General features: G+C 32.0%; 1 pseudogene; it reads left to right on the top strand.

Moving 5' to 3' along the window:
* Positions 1-6604: 6604 nt before the first annotated feature.
* On the top strand, positions 6605-9723 carry LOC125866049 (putative late blight resistance protein homolog R1A-10; annotated as a pseudogene).
* The last annotated feature ends 2496 nt before the right edge of the window (positions 9724-12219 follow it).

Raw genomic sequence — 12219 nt, 5'->3', positions numbered from 1 at the left:
TCTCCTCCCTCTCCCAATCTCGCTTGCCATATATACAAATGCATATATATAATATACAATTATCTAACCTATATACATATACAATTCACCTCTCTCCCACTCTCTTCCCTCTCTCGCTCGCCTCTCTCCTCCCTCTCTCAATCTCGCTCGCCTCTCTCCTCCCTCTCCCAATCTCGCTTGTCATATATACAAATACATATGTATAATATACAATTATCTAACCTATATACATATATAATTCACCTTTCTTCCACTCTCTCTCACCTCTCTCCTCTCTCTCCCAGTCTCGCTCGCCTCTCTCCTCACTATAACATATAGCTACGAATTGTAATTATCAAAGTATAGCTATAGAGAGTAATTGGGCTATTTTTGAGTGGCTATATGTGAAAGTTTCCTTCTATTATTCTATTTTTTCCCACCTTTTAAGTAGTTTTTATTCTTGAAATATATTTTTGTTCTTACATTATTTATCTTCATTCTGTTCTTCTCATTTTCAAAATTTTCTTCTTGTAATTCCATGTAACTACTCTTATTTTTAAATTTATTTATTTTCTCCCTTTAGTATAACTACTTTAGTATTTTAGTTTTAAATTTACACCCCTTAATATTAAAAAAAAAGAAAAATTACACGGAAAAACAAACACATATTAGTTAATTAGCTAACATAGTTATAGTTTGAATCAATTACGGCTCGCAACTTAATTTTAGCTGTAATTACATCGCCTGTCCTCTTTTAAATTTATAGATATACAAATACAATGTATACACATATATATGACAAATATACAAATACAATTTGCCTCTCTCCACTCTCTGTCCTTTCTCGCTCGCCTCTCTCCTCTCTCTCCCTAACTCGCTCGCCTCTCTCTTCCCTTTTATATACATATACAGTTCGTCTCTCTCCACTCTCTGCCTCGCTCGCCTCTCTCTTCCATCTCCCAATCTCGCTCACCTCTCTCCTCCCTCTAACATGTAGCCACACATTATAATTAGCAAACTATAACTATATAGCATAATTAAATTATTTTTGAGTAGCTATATACAAAAATTCTAAATAAAAAACAAACAAACAAGTCATTAAAAATAGACTATATACACTCATCACCAATGGAGACTCATAATTTAAAAACGTCGTTGATCCAGCTGAGCAATTCAGAGTCAGTGGTGAGCCTCCTTGCTTTCCGGAGGACTTAGTTGCTTTGTATTCTTAGTTTTGTTTTACTAGGATGTTGTGGGGTCTGTCCCAACATCCATCTCAGTACTTTAGAGGCTTCATAGACAGACAGTCAGTCAGTCAGTTAGTTTGAGTCTCTCTTTTGTGTATATATATGTAAATATTCTATTTTGAGACTCGAGTTGCCTTTTTGGCTAGTTTTTATCAGTTGGTTGTTTATAACTTTCTTTACATGGAGTTATGTTGTTGAGTTAAGTTCCGCTAAGTTAAGAAAGCCAGGCCAAGGGTTCGCTTGGGGCTAGCAATGGTCTCCGAGTGCCAGTCCCGCCCAGGGTGTAGGCTTGGGGCGTGACAGTAATATTATTGTCTGTTTTAATAATATGAAGATTGTGAAAAAGAAAATTAAAGCTTGACAAATTTTACATTTATTAAATGAGGGAGAATATATTTGCTATAACAAATTCTTTCATTTCTAGTGAAGTTGATCCTTTTATATGCAATATATATTTGGGTGTACCTCACCTTAAATGTTTAAGAATATCTCATAATGTGAAATAACAATGTAATACTAAACAAATGCATTAGTAAGTGAAATTTACATTAAAAAAATATTGAATAATGACGTAATAATACCTTGATAGAATTTTCTATCCATTTTTAAAAAAAAAACTTCACCCTTTTTTTGTTATATCTTCCTATTTAATAGAAGAATCATTTATAATATTCTACTCCACCTTAATTTGTACCATCAAAGTTTAAAAATAAACATTAAATTTTAAATCGGAATAAAAAATTATTGAAAAATGACAAAAAATAATAATATTATGAAAATCAAAATCAAGTGAAAGAAAAGTTATTTCATGAATTTTTAAAATTTGAAATATAGTGATAATAATCAAAATAGAGTAGTTGCTTTATCTTTAAAATTAAGTTTAATTGGATTGAATTAGTAGAATGAGAAAAAAATATTAAAAATACATTTTATTAATTGAGTAGTAGGTCAAAAGTTACAAGTTACAAATTGGGATATTAAATTAGTATCTTACTCTCTTCTTAATTATTATGGTATTGCAAACATTTCTTTTCCTTAAATGGTGATTTATTTTCCTTTTATAGCTATTCAATTAATATGGGATATTAAAATAATATCTTCATCTTTCCTTAATCCTAATAAAATTACTATTTAACCTTTATTTTTCTGAAATGATAATTTTCTCTTCATTTCTATAACATATTGCTTAATATATTGATTGTAATTATAATAAAACATATTGTATTTAGTATGATAAAAGAATCCAAAAAATTGAGAAATCAAATAAATAATAATTCTAACTTCTATGAAATGTCACATCATCATTTACATAATTACATATTCAACTTTATATATATATATATATATATATAATATAATAGAGTAAAAAATAAGTGATTTAAGAAAATGATATAAATAATATTAACGATGAGATGATGAGAGTTAAGTAAATCTTTTTTTATATTTTACAAATTTTTAACATAAATTTTTTAATTTTTTAAATTAAAAAAAATAAAAAATCGAGGCAACAATTATTTTAAGAAAAATATAACAAAAAATGTCAGAAAGAATTGATAAGAATATAAGTATATAATAGTGTATGTTCTTGGAAGGTCGTTTAAGATGACATGTTCATCGCTCAATTTAATGTAATATTAAAACTATATATAACATGATTAAATTTATTTAATATATATTATAATTAATTTTAGGCAACTGGCTGTCTACACATCTCCAACGCAATGCTACATTTTTTTTATTCTTTCCTAATAGTTCTTCATATATTTTGTTTTCTCGATGATTTAAATTTATAATTTTAAAGAAGTGAAGACTGAAAATGCTTATCATTCGAATTATTTGGTTTATCACTATTTTTTTTTAAGTTTGTATTTATGGTGTAGTATAATTTTAGAAGAAAAAATGATTCAAAAATTTAAAAATGATGATTTCTTAAATGGTGATTCTTTTTCCATTTATAACTATTCAATAAATTTTTAATGTATTTAATGTGGTTATTGGATTGAAATAATATATTTATCTTTCCTCAATCATAACAAAATTATAATTTAACCTTTACTTTTGAAATGATAATTTTCTTTCCATTCCTACAACTAGGGGTGTTCACAGTTTGGATAAAAACCGATCCAAAGCAAAAAATCAAACCAAATTGATAAAATAAAATCGATTTTATTTGGGTTTGGTCTTAGGTTTTTGAAAACCGATAGTATTTGGTTTGGTTATGGTTTTATTCGAAAAAAACCGAAGAAATAACCAAACCGAACCGATGAATTATATACATATATTTTATTAATATACATACTTAATATATTGTTTTTATAAACAATTTTAAAGATCTTATACATATTTTCATTAAAATTTCTTTATAATTTACTTATTGAAAGTAAAAATGCCCAAGATGAAACATTTATCTTATTGATTTCATGTATATGAGTGTCTATGACAATTCTTTGTGGGACTGAAAATGTTATTGTCTCTTCCTTTTAGGCTAATATAGTGAATTTTAAAGCTTTATTGATAGTAAATTTAGTGATCGAAAGTTCAGTAATTTAAGTCATTCTAACTATTTTTCGTTTTGAATGGATTGTTGTCACTTTTTTCACATTTTAAATGAATTGTTTCTTTTATTTTTGTGTATGGTTAATAACCGAATAACCGAACCAAACCAAACCGAAACCGATAAATGTATATTATATTTGGTTTGGTTTGGTTTTGATAATTTTAAAACCGATTAAGTTGGTTTGGTTTTGGTTTTGACCAATAACCGATCTAAACCAACCCGCGAACACCCCTACCTACAACGTAACAAATTGAAAGGAAGATTAATGATGAGATGAAGATTAAGGAAAGAAGTAAAAGAAAGTAATAGTAGTGATGATGATAGGAGTTAAATAAATCATTTTTTATATTTTATAAATTTTTAACATAAAATTTACCATCTTTTAAAATTTTAAAAATGCTAAAAAAACATAAAAATACAAATCGAGGCAAAAATTATTTTAAGAAAAATATAACAAAAGTGTCGGGAAAAATTGATAAGAATAAATAAGTATCTTTTGCTAAGAAAGGTGCCACCCCACATTTTTTATTTTAGCTTTATTATTACACACACACATATATATATATATATATATATATATAAACTTTTAGAAGAAGAAATGTTCCATAACTTTAAAAATGATAAATAAAATTATATAAAAATACATATGTAATTCTTATAAAGTTATAATAACAAATTTCTCGATATAAATAAATAAATGAAAGAAAAAAACTAATTTAAGAAAATGATAAGAATAATAACATTATTAATGATATTAATAGATGAGGAAAGAAACTAAATAAGATCATCTTTTTAATTATATTTTTAGAATATATGTATAAATTTTAATTAAAGATAAATAAGGAAAAAGAACTTTAATTAAAGATACAAAAAAATCAAGACAAAATAAAAGAACAAAGAAATTAGAAGAAAAATGAAGTTGAAAGAAACAATATCAATTTCCTCTCCTTTCAAATCACAAAATAAATTTTTGCTTATTCTCTCCCTAATTTGATACGAATTCCATAAATAGATTCTTTCTCCAAATAATCCTTCTTACTCTTTGAAACACTAATCATCCTTCCTATAAATTTCTCAACCAAAATGCATTTTCTCTCTCAATATATATTCCCTTGATAGGAGGAATAAACACTCTTTCAGAAAGTCTCTCATTTTGAACAAAGTGCTAACAGGAGAGTGGGCAATACCGTGGAACATAGCAGATACAGTTGAGGAAATAAAAGCATGTCTTGAACGAAAACAACTAAAATTCCAACATATTATGAGGGAAGGGAATCAGTTAGCGGATTACTTAGCAAATAAGGCAATTGAAGAAGGTAATTGCATATACACAAGTTTTCAAAGCATGGATATAAGAGGGAGGAGAATAATTAACAGTGACAAATTAAACACCCCATATTTGAGAGTATCACCATAGATGGGAGAATGGGGAAGGGAAGACTACAACAACACATATACAACATTTGCACTGAAAGAGGGAGACGACAAAAATGTGAAATGCTTTATAGCCGAGGCTATTCTAGCCAGCAAAATGGAATCGGCAAAAGTGGGATCTAAGGGAAAATGGGAAGTGTAAACCTGGAAGACATCTTAAACATTGTCCAGAGGAGGCGGATTGAAGCTGCAATTCAATCAAGCACCACCTGCAAATCAGATGGTATAAGACAACAAACATGGATGAAAGAAGAATTGGAAAATGTTTGGAAAACAAACCTTGGCGCAAATGGTGGTTCAACCACGACGGGAGTGTTGCAGTTGGGCGAAATCGAGGAGATGATGAAAATGGCAATTAGGAAACCTAAGCTAATGGAAAGTGATGAGTTGGGAGAAATACAAGGAAAATGTCCGTAATAGGCCCTTTTGTTTACTACTTTCTTTATTAATTCTCTGTCTGTTTGGACTTGGGCATTAGGCCCAATGACGTAACTCTTTTTTTATATCAATGAAACTGAAAAGTTAACCAAAAAAAAAATATTATTACATGACCTCTTTCTTTACATCAATATCTTCAAAGAATCATGAGATATTATCTCTTTCTCTTTTGTTAAAAAAATCACGTAACCTAGAAATTTGATAGACATCTTAGCAGCAAAAGTTGATATCATATAGTCATCATCATAGTCAAAAGAAGAAGAGCCAAACAGAAATTCGTTGTTGTTTATTACAAATGCTTAACTTTTAATTTTATTTTATAGGCTAAATAAGTATAAATAGTTACGAAAAATGAATAAATTTTGATCTTTTCATCTTCCATTTACTTAAATGTATATTAGTGTAATGGATGTTATAAAGGGCAAAATTAATTGGGTATGCCATAAATACTTTCAGTTTTTTGAAAATACAATTAAAAAATACAAAACAAACATAAAATGTCAAAAAAGGAGAAAAATAGAGAAATAGAAATGCTAGTCATAGAGAGGTGCCACATCAAATTGATTAGATTCAGCTTTATATATATATATAGATTGTCTATATCAAAAGAAAGAAAACATTAATAAACCAGAAGAAGGTTCTCGCATGCTAAGCATCTTTCACCTTCAATCCTAAAGGAGCGAGTCCGAGCCATTAAGGGAACAAGTAGCTAAGTCGACACAGATCTGTTTTCACGCATCCAACTGGCATTAACTGCTTCTTATTATTTTATTGATAAATACTAAATTGCGGTATGGTTGTATATCAGTCACCCAACTGCCCATCATTAATATTACACCTACTCTTCTGATTTTACACACTCAACTAGCATTGTGTTGGAAATTAATTAAAGTTTTATAAATACACAAGAGTAGTACATTATTTGATATCTTGAGTTACATCTAAAAATTATTTTTGTTGTAATTCCTCACCATATTGACTTGATGGCAACTTATACTGCTGTAATTTCTCTTCTTCAAACTCTTGATCAACCAAATATTTCAGAACTCTTTCATGATCACAGTGCTGAAATGCTCGATTCTCTTCGTGCTACAGCTGAATATTTTCAAGATGTTCTTGAAAACACTAGCAATGAGAAAATCAAATCTTTGGAGGAAGATATTAGAGTTGTTGTTAGTGAGGCAGAGGAGGTTGTTGAAATGAAGATTTCTGAAATCATCAAAGGCGAAAGCTGGACATTTGGAATTTTACAACACCATGATATGCTACCAGTTGTTGAAAAAATGGATACGACAAAGAAACAAGTGATGGAGATTCTTTCTCATGATGCTGATCAAATTCTTGAATTAACTGGCGCTTCTTCTATGAGTGATCCAATGCTGTCAGATCACTTGAAAGATGATATCGTGCAGGGACTTGATAGTGACTTGGAGATAATAGATAAAAGATTGAGAGGACCAACGTCGTATCTAGACATTGTCACCATATCAGGTATGGGTGGCATTGGCAAAACAACACTCGCTAAAAAAGCTTATGATCATCTTTCAATCAGGTATCACTTTGACATTTTTTTTTTGGTTACAATATCTCAAGAATTTCGATATAGAAATGTATTGTTAGAAGCTTTACATTGCATTTCAAAGCAAAGAGTTAATGTGAACACAAAAGATTATGTTAATATGAATGCCAGTGAGTTAGCCGATCTGGTGCAAAAGAGTCTAAAGGGTCCTAGATACCTTGTTGTCGTTGATGATATTTGGAGTAGGGATGTTTGGGATAGCATATCACAAATATTTCCTAATCGCAACAATGGGAGTCGAGTCTTATTGACTACTAGGGAAACTGATGTAGCAATATATGCAAATACTAGTAGCCCTCATAAGATGAACCTCTTGAATTTAGATAACAGTTGGAAGTTACTCCGTGATAAGGTGTTTGGATTAAAACACGATCATCCTCCCGAGTTGGAAGAAATTGGAAAAAAAATAGCAGAAAAATGTCAAGGACTTCCCTTAATAATTTCAGTGATTGCAGGGCATCTCTCTAAAACGGTGCCCAAAACATTAGAAAGTTGGAAGTATGTTGCCAAAACCTTAAGTGAAATCATTGCTAGTCATCCAAATAAATGCTTAGGAGTGCTCGGTTTGAGTTACCATCACTTGCCTAATCGACTCAAACCGTGCTTTCTTTATATGGGTGATTTCCCAGAGGATTTTCAAGTTGAAACTTGGAGATTGATACAATTATGGATTGCAGAAGGCTTCATAAGGACGTCTTCTGGAAGTCGTGAAAGCTTGGAAGAAGTGGCTAAACATTATTTGGATGATCTTATCAGCAGGAACTTGATAATGGCTAGAAAAAAAAGATTCAATGGTGAGGTAATAGCATGCGGAATACATGATCTGCTGCGTGAGTTCTGTTTGATAGAAGCTCAAATGACAAAGTTTATGCATGTTGTGAGAACTCCATTTTCACCAGCACAAAAGCCTAGTTTTCGTCGCTTCAGTATTCAAAAGCATATTGAAGATAGATGCTTATAAGCTCTTACCCCCTGTAGCCAGATCTATGTACTGCTTTTCTAACTTGGATCTACCTTATGATCCCCGTATTAAGCTTCTCCCTATATTGCCCATCTACCGTCATGATACTATAATACATGGATTTTTCTCTTGTTTCAACCATCTCAGGGTATTGGCCATCTTCCCTGCCTTATTCGGCTCATTTCCACTTGTGATTACAAAGTTATTTCATTTGAGATATCTCCAAATTCGATTTTTTGGCAATATTCCTGAATCAATCTCAGAGCTTCTGAATTTGCAAACTCTAATTTGTGATTATCATCCTTCAGAGATAACTTTACCTAGGAAGATATGGATGTTGAAGAACTTGAGGTATATACGTTTAGGGGGAGGCATTTATTTACCAAGTCCTAGAATAGATAACAATCTTGTGACAGGGATGCCAAATCTAGAGGAGCTTTGTTACTCTAGTTGTACAAATGAAGTCATTTCTAGCACTCCCAATCTAAAGAGATTGACCGTTCGTGTACATTTTAGCATACTAGACACTATGCCGGATCGTCCCTTGGATATGTCCAGCTTGACAAAACTTGAGACATTCAAGTTTTACTGGAGACATTATTTGGAATACCCCATCAAGATATTTGTTTTTGCAAAATCACTTAGAAGATTGTCATTAACTTGGTGTTGTAAGTTTATTTGGAAAGAGATATCATCAACTTTTATCAAGTTGCCACATCTTGAAGAGCTCAAACTTAAATATTGTCGAGCCAGAGATTATGTATGGAGATTGACTGACAAAGACATATTCAGAAGCTTGAAGTTGTTACTGAGCTACCCAATTCTTAAGTGTTGGGAAGCTAACAGTGATAACTTCCCAAATCTAAAACGTCTTGTTCTGAAGAATTGCCAGGACCTGCAAGAAATTCCAACAGATTTCGGGGAAATTTGTACTTTGGAATCGATTGAGTTACATGATTGCACCACTACTGCTGAGGATTCTGTCAGAAATATCGAACAAGAACAAGAGGACATGGGAAATAATATCCTTAAGGTCTACATCCATAACAGCCACAGTAAGTTTTAATTCTCTCTGAAAAGTTCTTCGATTCTACACATTATTTATGTTAAATTAGGTCTTGGGCCTAACTCACAACCCAAAAGCTAGCTCAAAGGGAGGAGGATTGCCCAAGCCTTGTAAGGAGTCCACCCATCTCATTAACCACCGATGTGGAACTTTTGTCATTCTTTAACAATTTAAAACCTCATTTTTATTAAATCGTATCTCCATGAAATCAAGATGATGACTTGTACTTCTTATCTTTCTTATGCAGCGAATTGAAGCTTATTTTGAGGGATCATCTAATGCTATCTTCCGAATTCAGAACCTTGTAGTTCATATTTTGTTTTTATATTCTGATCATTTGTTAAATTCATGTTTTAGGAATAAACATGTTTAATACATGTCTCGGCCAATTGTTTTTTTGTATTTCGTAAATGGTAACAATTGATGTACTGTAATATCTAATTTGTTTTCGAAATGAATAAGGATGTTCAATCTATTATGCATTGCCTATGGAGTATAAGAATTGCTGGTTTCGCACTTTGAATCTGTTTTCCTCTGTTCATGTATAATGCATGTTTTTCATTGATGGACGGTGCTTTATGTGATATCTAGAAACGTACACACAGCACACTGGTTTTCTCTGCATTACATTCAAGCTAAGATATTGTTGGTTACTTAGCTTTCCCATTTAACTGATCGGCATTGACATGCTTTCCCTTAGCTCTTGAATATAGTTCAATACAAGTTCAAGAAAAGAAGATGGTTTATAGACTTGGATTTGACGAATTGTGTTAGAGGGCATAGATGAAAGACGAGGCTAAAATAAAGGGCATCGTCAAGGAACACTTTCATGCGTTGAACTTCTTCCAACAAATTGTTGAATTCGTCATTTACGCCTTTAATCAGCCTCACATTTTCACTTAATAGCTTCAACAAGTTCTCCACCAGAAAGTTCACAACTGCATCTGCCATCTCTCTTTGTTGGTTAAGAAATGTGAAGAGTATATTTTAGCTATCAGAAGTTCACTTTACCAGTATAGAAATCACCGGGAGCTTCATTTTTTTTTAAATTGTCAACAAATACGCTATGTAGTATAACCTCATACTTCAACACCGTCAAGTACTGTTCATTGTTTTGTTATTATAGAAGATCCAGACTAACTTCAGAATGTCAGGCCAATATTAGAATCCACCCCATTGTCATCCCTAAGTTTCAGTTACATATGTAAGGAAGATAATTTTCCCGGAGAAAGCTTATTAGTTTTCCGATCACTAGTACTCAAGCTTACGCGAAGATGCTTGTGCTGTTTCCAACTTCCAAAAGGATGCAGTAGTGTCTGAAACCTTCCTATTCAAAAATGATTAACTAGAATTCATCTAAAATCTAAGATACCTGCAATAGCGCCTTTGTTGGGAGTAACGTGTCTTTCAACAAAAACAATGATAGATTAAAACAAGATTTTTACACGAACGAAACAAAGCAAATACAACCATAACAGAATAGGAAAGATGCAAACAGTTTCACAATCGAGAAAAAAAAAACAATCCACATAAAGGGGAACTCGAAATGCAGCAGACCTAGCCTTATTTCAAAATGACAATACTCCAGTTAGCTATTTGCCTGATGACCCCTGGCTTCCAGCAAGCTCAATGTTCAAGTTCTCTCCTGCAGAAAGGAGGAAAATTATGTTAGAAATAAGCAAATGGTATTTTCTATTCCAAATCATGGTCGAGCCATATAAACACGTTAGAGCAGACCGCAAATTCATAATGTAAGGAAAGAATTGGTTAGTTATGGATTTAATGGTTTCAGTATAAATGAATTCAACTGACCTTTCAATATCACTGTGCAACCTTGGATTCATTTTCAGGAGGGAATATGCTTAGCTTGAGTTTCATGCTTTTAGATGTCTTGCTATCCCGAACATTTTTTGCGGATTTTACTGCTTTGCTTGTGTTATCCAGCCTCATCTCTTGAAGACTAGGTATATCAGCCAACTCAAGTGGCACAGCATCTAGCTTATCACAAGAGATAAGAACAAGTTGCCTAAGCACGGGGAAGTTATAATCCGAAGCCTCCCAAGATTCTAATTCTGACCTTTCAATCCACAAGACTTGGAGTGCGCTAAATCCACTCTTTGGCTTCCAGAATTCACCCGTGAATGCATTTTCTTTAAACTTTAGGACCTCAAGAGATTCCAACGTCCCCAATTTATCCGCCTCACTCCATGCAAACCTTGTGTTTGTCAGAGTTAACTTCTTCACCGTACGTACCAGTTTGGAGAATGCTAGTGGAAGGTGAAGTGTTTTATTTATGAAAAGAACATCATTCAACAATTTTTTTGACTTTTTTGATTCAATACTAATTTGAATTTATTATTGTTAGAGTGGGTAAAAGTCTCACATTGGTTGGGGAATGAATGGACTGGTGGTCTCCTTATATGGATTTGGGCAATCCTCCCCTCATGAGCTAACTTTGGGGTTAAGTTAGGCTCATGTGTCATATCTTTACATGGTATCAGAGTCTGGTCCATTCTCATTTGGGCTCCCGGCCCACACTCCAGTCGGGTCTGGGCGTGAAGGGGGGTGTTAGAGTGGGTAAAAGTCCCATATTGGTTAGGAAATGGACAGGTGGTCTCCTCATGAGCTAGCTTTTGGGGTTGAGTTAGGCAAGGTGTCATATCTTTACAATTATGTTGATGGTAAAATTTATTTTTTTTCACCAAATTTATTATAGATACCAAAAATATTACGCATACAAAATCTAAATTACAATAGAGCCAAAAATAAATTATTTTTAAGTTTTTTCTCTTTTTCATTCACAGTACTTTCTTTTTATTTCTCTTATCTTTACACTAAAGAAAGAAAAATAATGAAAGAAAAATAAGAAACTCAAATAATGATATCAAAGAAGCCAAAAAAATAAAAAATTATTGTGCAAAGTAGTGACATAGAAATTTCTATATAAAAGGTATTTCA

Source organism: Solanum stenotomum, chromosome 5, assembly GCF_019186545.1.
Source record: "Solanum stenotomum isolate F172 chromosome 5, ASM1918654v1, whole genome shotgun sequence".
Taxonomy (NCBI): Eukaryota; Viridiplantae; Streptophyta; class Magnoliopsida; order Solanales; family Solanaceae; genus Solanum; species Solanum stenotomum.
The sequence above is the reverse complement of the archived record's forward strand: the minus strand, read 5'-3'. Positions and strand labels throughout refer to the sequence as shown.